Source organism: Schistocerca piceifrons, chromosome 4 (assembly GCF_021461385.2).
Source record: "Schistocerca piceifrons isolate TAMUIC-IGC-003096 chromosome 4, iqSchPice1.1, whole genome shotgun sequence".
NCBI lineage: Eukaryota > Metazoa > Arthropoda > Insecta > Orthoptera > Acrididae > Schistocerca > Schistocerca piceifrons.
Window position 1 is genome coordinate 472,615,265 of NC_060141.1, and position 14,380 is coordinate 472,629,644.

Sequence of the window (14,380 nt, forward strand, 5' to 3'; positions counted from 1 at the left end):
TTTTGGCGAGAAGTAGGAACTGTAGAAAAGTTCATAGCTGACAATGGACCACAATATAGATCCAGACAATGGCTAACCACACTGAAGAGAAGAAGGATAAAACCGGTGTTCATATCCCGATACTATGCTGCAAGTAACCCCAGTGAAAGAGTGGTAAAAGAACTGGGAAAATTGTGTAAGATCTATTGCCATAGGCAACACAGAAGTTGGAGTATTTTTCTCAAAGATTTTCAGGACATCCTCAATGAGCTACCACATGGAGCAACTGGTTTATCACCAATTACGGTACTAAAGAATGAACCACCACCAGATCGAGTCAGGGAGCTGGTAGATTTTCCGCGATCAGGAAAGCAGAGGCACACAGAAATTGTCGAGGTTGCGATAGAGCGTATTAAGAAAGCAGCTAAGGGTAGGCAGGAGAAGCAGAAAGGAAAGATCCGTAAGATCGAATTGGCAGTAGGAGACAAGGTTCTAATTAAAACTCATCGATTATCAAAGAAGCACAGATTCCTAACTAGCAAATTCTTTACAGTGTATAGTGGACCATTCAAAGTGAGGCGGATTGTCCATGAAAATGCTGTACTGATTGAGACGATCAAGGGAAAACAATCTCGTGGGCTTAATCACATTTCTAACATCAAATTATGGAAAAGTTAAGGATAGATCTAAAGTAGGCAATTTGTGGTAGATAGTCAGTGTATTTACTTGTGGTGTGTAACGTTGTGCAGGGTCAAATCGAACATAACAATTTTCAGGCGGGATGTCAGGAAGTATGACGGAATAGACTGGTCGAATGAGTCATGAACAGGAGTCGACAGAGTGGTGTATGTACGTATTTTTTGTCATATGAATAAGGATCAAGCAGAAACGACGTGATGATTAATGAGTGGATAAAGATGGTAGATAGAGAAGCGACGTGATAAATAGTAGTGGATAAAGGTGATATTTAAGGAGAGAAGCGACGTGAAGCAGTGTGATTAATAAAGAGAGATTCGACGTGATGAAACAGTGGTAAATAAAGGTGAGTAGAATTGAATAATGTGGAGATGTCTTAGATGTATGTTACAGAGAGGCCTGTGTATGCTGCAATAGAGATTGATGCCAATGGCGAAGGATGACCAGGAAATGATGGAGTAATGGACGGACGGAGAGCCGAAATACGAATGAAGAGATGAGGACAACTGCACAGTGTGAAAGGACATAAAGGGAGTATGAGATCCAGATGGTGAACGTTGTGGAATACTGACGTAGGATGTAATATAAGTGTAAAATCTAATTCTTACCATAAGATTTGCAATTTGGCTAAAATAATATTATTTGTTGTTGTTGAAGCGTGGTTCCAGTATAACTAATCAAAACGGTACCAAGAATGTGTACAGTTATTTTGCAGGATGAATAATTAATTTGTGTATTTTTTGTTCTTAGATGAAATGTCGCAATTATAAGTTGATATTTAGCAGGATGAATAATCGGTAAAGTGAATGCAGAGGTAAGCCAATGGAGAGAGGTGCCAGAGTGAAAGGACGAATTCGGAGACTGGAAAGCTATCTCCGAAACAGCTTCATGTGTTATGTGGTTGAGTATAAGGGAGCAAAGGTATGGTATGTTGTCGTGAGTGTGGTGGTGTTAGGGTTAGCTGACTTCTACACCTATTCTGTTAGTGTATTAATGGGTTGAATGAGAAGGAAAATGTGATGTCTGGTGAGTGAGAGTCGTAGAGTAGTGTGATCAATGCGCACACTCCTGTAAATGGGATGCTACCGATCCATAACTAAAACATTATTGTGTTTTATTGTTTGTTGGGATGAACCTCGATGTCAGGTCAGGATCTGACATGTGGATGGTACATACGTGTCCTAGAAATGTTGTTATATATAATAAAATGTAAAATATATCAAGAGATACTAATTTCAGTCTGTCACAAGCACAAAGGTGCATTGTATGTTGTAGATTTAGAGTCACCAGTTTCTAAAATGTTTATTGCGTTAGGATGTTAAAGCAGTTTACTATTTAATAACATGTGGTAGGTAATTGTGAGCTGTGTAGATTATTTCTTATTTTTTTGTTAGAACACTTTCAAGGGATATTAATTTCAGTCTGTCACAAGCACAAAGGTTCACTGTATATTGTAGTTCTAGAATAAACAGTTTCTAATATTTTCACTGTGATAGGATGTTAGAGTAGCCTACTATTTGATATTGTAATTATGGGCTTTATAGATTGCTTATTATTCCTTTTGTTTTTTTTTTTTTCCACTTTCATGTTTTGTATGAGGGACGACAGGTACAAAGTGTGGGCTGTATATAGAAAAGGGATAAATGTTTATGTGGTATGTGTAGAAAACTAGGGTGTATAATTTTATGTTTTTTAGAACAAAGATTCTTTTGTTACCAATGTATCTAATAGATCATACATGTAATCAATGAGTATTTAAGTACTGTAAGAATATCCTTTTGTCTGTAATGTTGCGAGATGCACGAAAGGGTCTGACTGATTGGGTGTCGTAGCACTGAAATGCTATGCAGAACGCGCCCATACCGCTAGCGGAGCCGAGCTGACGTCGCCATGGCGACGGGCGACAGAGCCGCGGCACTCCCCACTCCACTGCCGGTCGGGGTACACTCCACGTGCCCGCTACAGCAGGTCAACGGCCTGGGGCGACAGGCACGTACCACTGGCCATTCATAAGTTCCGCCACCCTTACGACTGGGGAAAGTATCCCACGGAGGCAACAGCGGGTGGTTTCTTCTGCTCAACGGTGGAGCGACGGCAGAATGAACGACGCGCGGCAGAGTCCGGCAGGCATTTTTTTACCAGCAACTATTAACTAGTACTGGACTGTGGAGCCGTGAAACAAGATGACTGCTCGTATGTCTCCATAAGGTAGATAGTGAAGGACTGGTGTTTCCACGTTGTGAGTGGTGGAAAAGATTTTGTCTTTAGCAGACAGGATGATCGTTTTGTTTTGTCTTGACCACTGAACGGTGGGATCCATAAACTTTTGGCAGTGACTTGTTAAGTGTGCTTTGTGAATTGCATGTGGGATGCTTGGTATACTTAAAGAGGACAGTTGTCGTTTGGTGACTAATTATTGTATGAACGCAAGAAACTAAAGTGGGACATTGACATTTGCATTTGTAGTAGGAGACATTTCTTTAATTGGTGCGGGAATAAGTGCTGTTTGTTGGAACTTACGACTTTTAATTACACCATGAACTGAAAAGACAGAACCGTGGGTAATAGTAGTTGTAGGGCCATTTCTGGACGACCAGATTCGTGTGGATGGTACTCTGAGTGTGACTATGACATTTGTGTTTAATGTGAGATACAGTTTACAGTTCAGTGCGTGTTCAAAATGCCGATTTCAGTGACTTAAAGACTTTCGTCTGGGTAACCATGGGAGAGCCTTGACACCGAGACAGTGTTTCTAGGGAAATTATCAGCAACTTTCAGACCCCAAGAAAACCACAGAATGAAATGTTTCCGTGTGACTCGCAAGATAGGGAATAATGTATTTGTAATTGTGTAAATGTTTTTTTTATATGTTTCATTCCTGAAGGGACAGCAAGTGTAATTGTATTTCATTAACATTTGTGTTTAGAATAGTTAGTGTTTGTTTTTTTGTTTGTTCTGGGTTATCAAGTTCACGTAGCATGTTTATTAGAAATGCTTTAATTATTAGCCAGTGGCATAATACTAACGTAGCGGCTCTTATTGCATTGATCAGTAAGGTTGTCACAGGGGAGAAGAGTTTGCATTGCACAACAAATATCGGAATTAATTGATGCGTTTTGATGTCGTGGACAGTAATGATCTTGTTGGTGTGTTGACTGAAGCCACTTATTTTATTATCACAGTGGTGATATTGCATATTAAAGTGTAACGAAGGCTAGTCGAAATGCAAGTTCTTGTCGTCTAAATGTGTGACAACAGAGAAATGAGCAGTAGAGTAAGATACAAGAGCTACTGGTGGATTCAAGCACTTATTGCTAAACTATTTACTGCGTGTATTGATCAAAGTTGATGGACTGACTGGCTCAGCAGCAGGTATTTGTACTGGTGGACAAGGATAAGGTTAAACTCACAGTCGAGTAGTGGTGGCAATTGCTTAGGTGATGATAGTTAATGAGGTATGACATGATGTCTTAGACGAACTATATTACGTAACCAGTATGTAACTTGTGGTATATTTCATTGTTTTTCTTCTCAGTTTTATTTCTCTGTAGGTTTGATGTATATTTTAGAGTACTGATATGGAGCCTGACTTCTACGTGTAACTAGTGTACGAAATGTTTTTCTTTTGTTGATTTTGTTTTGTATTTAGACATTGCCGTGTAAAGATTATCACAACGCAATTTTTGAATGTCAGATTACTTGCTCCATGTTTAGACGGTGAGCTATTTAAAATTTCATGAGTACAATCAGTATTTTTTTTTATTTGTCATAGAATTAGTTATGTTTGGATTACTCCTAAAAATAACGGAGATCCCGGTAACTAAGCAAATTTTTATCTCACCATTATATTTTATTTTTTGTATGATGTAATGTTTTATTTGTCATTTGGATTGATGTAAATTTGTATGTGTACGTTACTCCGGATTGTGGAGAGTACAACGATGCAACAACTGTGTCAATAATTTGGTAAAGTAACAGCATTTGGTCGTCTATTTGAGGTCACCAGGGGCTAAGGTCTCCTCCTGGTTATTTTGATGACTTGCTACGTTTATTCTAATACAGTTTTCTTAAAAAAATGTTCGGAACTACCCTCGCATTGCAAGGATAGTACCGTGCCATTTTTTTCTGCATGGGTAGCCGATGGTGAAAGGGTACAGTACCGCCCGACATTGAAAATGGGTACAACATACTTCATTATTCTTGTCTGAACAACATATTTTTTCTAATAATAACGCAGTTTCAATTAATACAGCGAAGCCGGATACCAGTATAGGAAAAAATGACAATTTATTTATTTAATTGATCACATGTGCACTCCCACAAAATATATCCCTACATCCAGTTTGGTGAGATCTGTGAAATAAATGAATGTATGGTCGTCTGCTAACTGCAGATAGTGAATGTGAGTATATGATCAGCTTTGAGACGATCCTTTGGCCACCTTTGGTAGAACCAAAGAGATGAAACTTACCGGAGCTTTGAGCGCCTGAAATGTGGCTGACCAATACGGTAGCATGGTCTTCCCCCACCTCGACAGAGATGCGAGATGACCTAAAGAACGGCCATGTTTCAGCACTCTGCCGCTGGATCTTGTGCTGTTAAGACCTGTTTTAGTTGTGCTCTGTAATGACAAAGGAGTGGTGACATGGTATGCATGTGGAATATTTAAGAGTAGTTTGAAACAATAATTTCTCTATTTCAGAAACTTTTGTGGGGAGAATTAAATGTCAGGCAGGTAATATTAATGGGATTGTAGTAATCTTCGGAAGTGACCAACGGTCACAATTAAACCACGTGTAGCAATAAGTTGAAATACTTCCGTGTGCTTAAGTTAAGCTGAATTACTAGCGTGTGTACGATAAGATGAAATATTTAAGAAATAGCGTGTGTACCATAAGTGGAAATATTTAAGAAATGGCGTGTGCAGGACTTGAAATTAGAGACGAGTACTTCCACGTGGTGAGTACTGTGTGAGTCTCAAACTGTGTATGAGACAAAAGATAAAGAGAAGTACTCGTCCATGGTATCAGTTGAAGACTCGCGTGTGTGATGAATACGTTCTTAATATTACTTTGCGTGATATGATTCCGTGTGACGCTAAATTCAAACTCTGGGAGAGAAGCAAGGTGAGTCGGCCGTCTATCCAGCAACGCCACTTGGCTTGCATTGCACAGGAAGACGTGTATATATCTCCAGAGTTCATAGTAGGAAAGTGGAATTATGAAGTGGGGCAGTGTCGTGTGAAACTGGGATAAATATTAATTGAAGTGGGAAAGCTGAAAGTGATAATGTTGTGACTATTCTCTGTGTAGTATTTCATGTTGTAGTGTGGTGTATGTCATGTAATTTTTGTATGTGTGGTTTGCATGGGAGAGTAGTGAGGTTGTTTCAAAAGATTAGTGGGTTATGCTTGTTCTTTCTGTACTGCTCGGTCTGGAGGATAGTTTCGTGATGATGATTGTGAGAGTCGAAGTGTGAGAAATAATAAGAGATCCACCATCCTGTCCAGAAAGTGCACTGTAGCGTTAAATAATTACGAGACCATAATATAGAGATTCACCAATGTAAAGCCATGCCCACTGGGCGGAATTTCTCATGTGTTATTGTTGTAGGTTATAGAATTTGTGTGTTTAGGTTAGAGAATTTATCGGAATAAATAAGATAGTGGAAAGAAAAAGATTGGTGGACTTTTCCTTCGAATTGTATGTTCTCATAATGTCCCGAATTTATAATGTGTGCGCCATTCATATTCAGTGCGGTGGCCACGTGTTGACAAAAGCCGTTAAATTAAAAAAAAGGAAGAAAATGTGGTATTGCCAGTGCGTAGTGTACAGTCAGAGTTCTGTAAATTACTGATAGTCAGATGCGTGTTTCCGTTGTGTATTAATCATATAGGAGGATAACTTGTAACTTAAGTGTGAGTACTAGAGTTCATGTGACTCAATAATAAGAATGAATCCACTCGCTTGGCAGACCACTCATCTTGCAGGCCTGACTGCTTGATGCCACAGTATGAGCAAGGCATGTGGGTGCCTCTCAACAGCAACAGTGGATATGCTGAATTCATGAATCTGGTCATATTGTTCTTTTTTGGGCTGTAATGTTTCGTGCGTTCTGAAACAACGTTTTCACTACATCTTTAACCAATTGTCGGTGTGCTTGTTTGCAGTTGTACAAGTGTAAAATGAACACATGGTACCTTCGTAATAATGAATTTAATTGAAATCGATTATACAGGGTGGGTCACCTAAAACTTGCACTACAAATATTGCGTAAGTGGAAAGTCCTATTAATATATGGTTTTCACAGTATGGATTGGTAATCAGCGGCTCGTATTGTTAGTCAATCAACAGATTTTAGTAATATTTAGAAATTGTCCTTTTTGTGCAGACATACGCTTTTATAAATGGAACAATGTCTGTTGACATCAACAGACTAAAACTGTGTAAATTAAAATATCAGTGGTACTTGTTGGAGGATTCTAGTGCGAATCGTTTACGAGGTATCGTATTTTCAAAAGTTCCCACACGGACACTTCTGCAATAGCACACACTGCCATGGAACCGCGCAACCGCTACGATCGCAGGTTCGAATCCTGCTTCGGGCATGGATGTGTGTGATGTCCTTAGGTTAGTTAGGTTTAAGTAGTTCTAAGTTCTAGGGGACTGATGACCTTAAAAGTTAAGTCCCATAGTGCTCGGAGCCATTTGATAGCACACAATAAAGAACAACACAAGTGCATATACTAGTTATGTGGATTCCGATCAGTAACTAACCAATTAACCATCAAAGGTTATGTTCAAAATGACCTGCAGCAGCGGCAATACACGCTTCCAGTCTGGTATGGAACGATGGAACGAGTGCTGCACACGTGCCAGCATTCCAGTGGAGATGTCCGAGCACACTACAATAATATGTTGTAGCATATCATCGGGTGTAGTGGTATGTCCTTGTAGACAGTGTCTTTCAGCTTTCACCACAGAAAAATTTCGGGGTATGGGCCGCAGACCCTCTACCCTCAGTCCATCGATTTGGAAACAATTCGTATAGACAAGCCGTAGTACTTCGTGCACTATGGACTGGACAGCCATTATGTTGGTACCACAGGTTCCTCCTCGTCTGTACAGGAACGTCTTCTAGCATCCGTGGAAGATGGTCTCTTAGGAAGCTGCGATACTTGTGTGCGTTCAGTGTTCCGTCTGATTGTTCAGTATCCAGCACGACACGTTTACACTCCATGAACGCTGACGTTCCACCTGGCGGAGCCAATGGGGATTGTCAACAGACAAATAGTGCAAGTTTCGATGGTTTTCTCGGCCATGATTTGTAAATGTGGCTTCATCACTAAACAAGACATTATAATCTGAAGTATCCTGTCTTAATGTCTATGTACAGAAGTTAACACGGTTCTCACAATCGTTTCCATGCGACTCTTGATGGAGAGAGATGTGAGACGGATGAAACCTATGTCGATGAAGAATGCATAGTACACTTGCTTGACTCATACCGCTTTCTCGTGCGATTGCGCGGGAGCTAACGTGCGAATCAACTGCAACAGCAACAGGAACTTTAACTTTGCCATTTTCTGTTGTCACTTGTTTCCTGTGTTGTGTAGGTGTTACACTACCTCTTCCATGTTATTGGTTGAAGAGATTGATTAGTAATTGTCAAGATGGCTGACGCCTATCGGGACGTCTTGCCCCCATAAACCGAACAAGAACGAACTGTACTCTTCCTATACTTTCCATACATCATGAGCATGTCTGCTCTTTCTGCATTGGTAAATCCCATCTTCCACTCACGACCTATTGCTTGGATTCTCACACACTAACTGACTAGCAAGTCGCAATGCACTCAAAGAACACACAGTCACACCGTAAGAAAACATAACGTCATACCTAGCAACTATGCAGGTTGAATGACACAAACAAAAGTCGCTGTGGAAACTTTTCAAACTTTTGTCTCGTGAACGACTCTCAATAGAATCCTGCAACACCACTGACATTCTAATTTACCCTACTTTTAATTTGTTAACGTCAGTAGGCATTGTTCCATTTCAAGAGAGCATGTTTGCACAAAAGATACACTTTCTGAGTATTAATACAATCTGGTCACTGGATAACAGTACGAACGGCTGATTACCAATCCATTGTGCGAAAACTGCACATCAATACTACTTTCAATTCCCGCAACATTTGCGTTGCAATTTTTGGGTGATCCACCCTGTATATCTACTGTTACCAGTGTGCAACTTTCAAAATTGCGTGTGTTGAAGAAATAAAATCTCTGCTCCAACGCAAAATTTTTGACCATTAATTGCTCTCACACAACATTCCACTTACGTTAGTAAGTATGTCCCCAAATGTCTATTTGTAATAATCAAGTCGGACGTACAGACGAGAGTTCCGTTTGGAGATGTGCAGATGCGACAAAACCTCGCCAAGAGTAGCTATAGAGATCTCCCTGGCGTCCTCTACAGGTGATGTCCATTTTGCAGCAGTTGACCTCATTGACTCAGTGAGACGTCAGAGTACTGTTACGTGAAAATCACAGGGCAATGAGGAGCATGACTTGAGTAATGAACACGTCAAGTAAATTTTAGGGATGCCAGCTTCTATAATTCTCTACTATTTCTGTCACAGCACAGTATTAAAGCAATTACAATCATTGATGCCTTCTTCTGTTTTATTGGTTAGTTGATTTCTGGGAGGGGATCAAACAGTGAGGTCATCGGTCCCATCGGATTACCGAAGGATGGGGAAGGAAGGCGGCCTTGCCTTTTGAAAGGAACCATCCAGACTTTTTCCTCAAGTGATTTTGGAAAATCACGGAAAACCTAAATCAGGTCGGGCAGACGCGGGTTTGGACCGCCGTTCTCCAAAATGCGAGTCCAGTGTCACTCAGCTCTTTGATCCAATGATGCCCAATATGCAATGATCCACAATCACCACTACACACACAATTGACGATAATTAAGCCATTCTGCAACAGTTTGTACGACTCATGACCGACACGCAACCGTTCGCTTGGGCCGAAACCGCGAGTCTCCTATAGCAGTGAAAATTGCGTCCGTGGCCTCAAATTGTTCGGCCAACCAGGGGCTTGGATTTTTCTTATGTTTCGGCTGCTTTCAGCCGATAGCTAGTGAGAAAGTGGGTGACGTCTGGTCCCGTAGCTAACACCACGCTGGATGCATCACCTCAGCAGAACGCCTCGTTTATCTTCTGCTAGGTCTTGTGCAGTATTGCACCATCTTATGAAACACCGTTTAACATAAGTGTTACAATCACACTCTTTGGTTTGTTTACATCTACATCTACGTTTACATAGATAATCCGCAAGCCACCGCACGGCGCATGGAGGAGGGCACCACGCACCACCAGTAGCATCCCCTCCACTGTTTCAGTCGCAAATAGAGTGAGGAAAAATCGACTGCCTGTATGCCTCCGTACGAGGTCTACTTTCTAGTATCTTACTTTCGCGGTTCTTATGCGCAACGTATGTTGGCGGCAGATGAATCGTTCTGCATTCAGCTTCAAATTCCGATTCGCTAAAAACTCTCAATAGTGTTCCTCGAAAAAAACTTCACCTTCCCTCCAGGGATTCCCATTTGAATTCCCGAAGAATCTCCGTAACACGTGCTGTTCGAGCCTACCGGTAATAAATCTAGCAGCACGTATCTGAATTGCTTTGATGCGTTCCTTAGCGTCCTGTATGCGGCTTCTTTACACGTGAACCACACTTTTTGCTAAAATTCTACCAATAAGTCGAATTGCACCAATCGCCTTTCCTACTACAGTTCTCACATGTTCGTTGCATTTCACATCGCTTTACAACGTTACGCCCAGATATTTAAACAACTCCACTGTCTCGTGGAGGACACTGCCAATACTGTGTCCGAACTTACGTTTTTCCACATTTAGCGCTGACTGACCTTCATCACGCCAAGTAGAAATTTTGTTTAAGTAGTCTTGTATCTTCCTACAATCACTCAAACAATGGTTTAAATACCTCTGAGCACTATGGGACTTAACACTTGAGGTCATCAGTCCGCTAGACTCAGAACTACTTAAAGCTAATTAACCTAAAGACATCACACACATTCATGCCGAGGCAGCATTCGAACCTGCGACCGTAGCGGTCGCACGGTTCCAGATTGAAGCGCCTAGAACCGCTCGGCCACACCTGCCGGCTACAGTCACTCAACATCGACACCTTACCGTGCACCACACCACAACCGCAGATTGCTGCCCATCCTGTCCACCAAATCATTTATGTATTCAGAGAACAATAGCGGTCCTTTCATTCTTCCCTGGTGCACTCCTGATGAGACACTTGTCTCTGATGAACACTCGCCGTCGAGGACAACATACTCGATTCTGTTACTTAAGGAGTCTTTGAGCCACATATCTGCGAACTTTCTCCATATGCTCGTACCTTCGTTAACAGCCTAAAAAAGGGCATCGAGTCAGATGCCTTTTGGAAATCTAGAAATATGGACTCAGGCTATTGCACTTCATTTATAATTCGAAGTATATCATTCGAGAAAAGGCAAGCCGAGTTTCCGACGAGCGATGCTTTCTAAAACCATACTGATTCGTTGACGTAAAATTCTCAGTATCAAGAGGGTTTATTATACTCGAAATGAGAATATGGTTCAAAACGGTTCAAATGTCTCTGAGCACTATGGGACTTAACAGTTGAGGTCATCAGCCCGATAGAACTTAGAACTACTTAAACCTAACTAACCTAAGGACATCACACACATCCATGCCCGAGGCAGTATTCGAACCAGCGACCGTAGCGGTCGCGTGGCTCGAGACTGTAGCGCCTAGAACCGCTCGGCCACCTCGGCCTGCGAAATGAGAATATGTTCAAGGATTCTGCAGCAACCTAAAGTTAGGGATGTTGTTGTTGTTGTGGTCTTCAGTCCTGAGACTGGTTTCATGTACCTCACCATACTACTCTATCCTGTGCAAGCATTTTCATCTTCCAGTACCTACTGCAACCTACATCCTTCTGGATCTGTTTAGTGTATTCATCTCTTGGTCTCCCTCTACGATTTTTACCCTCCACGCTGCCCTCCAATACTAAATTGGTGATCCCTTGATGCCTCAGAACATGTCCTACTAACCGATCACTTCTACTAGCCAAGTTGTGCCACAAACTTCTCTTCTCCCCAATCCTGTTCAGTACTTCCTCATTAGTTATGTGATCTACCCATCTAATCTTCAGCATTTTTCTGTAGCACCACATTTCGAAAGCTTCTATTCTCTCCTAGTCCAAACTATTTATCGTCCATGCTTCACTTCCATACATGGCTACACTCCATACAAATACTTTCAGAAACGACTTCCTGACACTTAAATCTATACTCGATGTTAACAAATTTCTCTTCTTCAGAAATGCTTTCCGTGCCATTGCCAGTCTACATTTTATATCCTCTCTACTTCGACCATCATCAGTTATTTTGCTCCCCAAATAGGAAAACTCCTTTACCACTTTAAGCGTCTCATTTCCTAATCTAATTCCTTCAGTATCACCCGACTTAATTCGACTACATTCCATTATCCTCGTTTTGCTTTTGTTGATGTTCATCTTATATCCTCCTTTCAAGATACTATACATTCCGTTCAACTGCTGTTCCAAGTCCTTTGCCGTCTCTGACAGAATTACAAAGTCATCGGCGAACCTCAAAGTTTTTATTTCTTCTTCATGGATTTTAATACCTACTCCGAATTTTTCTTATGATTCCTTCACTGCTTGTTCAATATAGAGATTGAATAACATCAGGGAGAGGCTACAATCCTGTCTCACACCCTTCCCAATCACTGCTTCCCTTTGATGTCCCTCGACTGTTATAACTGCCATCCGCTTTCTGTACAAATTTAAAATAACCTTTTGGTCCCTGTATTTTACCCCTGCCACCTTCAGAATTTGAAAGAGAGTATTCCAGTCAACATTGCCAAAAGCTTTCTATAAGTCTACAAATGCTAGAAACGTAGGTTTGCCTTTCCTTAATCTAGCTTCTAAGATAAATCGTAGGGTCAGTATTGTCTCATGTGTTCCGATATTTCTACGAGGTCAGCTTCTACTAGTTTTTCCATTTGTCTGTAAAGAATTCGCGTTAGTATTTTGCAGCTGTGACTTATTAAACAGATAGTTTGGTAATTTTCACATCTGTCAGCACCTACTTTCTTTCGGATTGGAATTATTATATTCTTCTTGAAGTCTGAGGGTATTTCGCCTGTCTCATACATCTTGCTCACCAGAAGGTAGAGTTTTGTCAGGACTGGCTCTCCCAAGGCTGTCAGTAGTTCTAATGGAATGTTGCTTACTCCTGGGGCCTTGTTTCGACTCAGGTCTTTCAGTGCTCTGTCAAACTCTTCATACAGTATCATGTCTCCCATTTCATCTTCGTCTACATCCTCTTCCGTTTCCATTATATTGTCCTCAAGAACATCGCCCCTGTGTGTGATAGACAGGTGTAAATTCTGTTATAATTTGAGGGGTAACATGCAGACCCCTTTTCAAACAACTACAAATACTCACAGTACTATCCCTCCTTTCTGCTTTCTCTTCTTTGCTTAGAACTGGGTTTCCATCTGAGCTCTTGATATTCATACAAGTGGTTCTCTTTCCTCCAAAAGTCTCTTTAATTTTCCTGTAGGCAGTATCTATCTTACCCCTAGTGAGATAAGCCTCTACATCCTTACATTTGTCCTCTAGCCATCCCTGCTTAGCCATTTTGTACTTCCTGTTGATCTCATTTTTGAGGCGTTTGTATTCCTTTTTGCCTGCCTCATTTACTGCATTTTTATATTTTCTCCTTTCATCAATTAAATTCAATATTTCTTCTGCTACCCAAGGATTTCTACTACCCCTCCTCTTTTTACCTACTTGATCCTCTGCTGCCTTCACTACTTCATTCCTCAGAGCTACCCATTCTTCTTCTACTGTATTTCTTTCCCCCATTCCTGTCAATCGTTCCCTTATGCTCTCTCTGAAACTCTGTACAACCTCTGGTTTAGTCAGTTTATCCAGGTCCCATCTCCTTTAATTACCACCTTTTTGCAGTTTCTTCAGTTTTAATCTACAGTTCATAACCAATAGATTGTGGTCAGAGTCCACATCTGCCCCTGGAAATGTCTTACAATTTAAAACCTGGTTCCTAAATCTCTGTCTTACCATTATATAATATATCTGAAACCTGTCAGTATCTCCAGGCTTCTTCCATGCATACAACCTTCTTTTATGATTCTTGAACCAAGTGTTAGCTATGATTAAGTTGTGCTCTGTGCAAAATTCTACCAAGCGGCTTCCTCTTTCATTTCTTAGCCCCAATCCATATTCACCTACTACGTTTCCTTCTCTCCCTTTTCCTACTACCGAATTCCAGTCACTCATCACTATTAAATTTTCGTCTCCTTTCACTATCTGAATAATTTCTTTGATTTCATCATACATTTCTTCAATTTCTTCGTCATCTGCAGAGCTAGTTGGCATATAAACTTGTACTACCGTAGTAGGCATGGGCTTCATGTCTATCTTGGCCACAATAACGCGTTCACTATGCTGTTTGTAGTAGCTTACCCACACTCCTATTTTTTTATTCATTATTATATCAACTCCTGCATTACCCCTATTAGATTTTGTATTTATAACCCTGTACTCACCTGACCAGAAGTCTCGTTCCTCCTGCCAC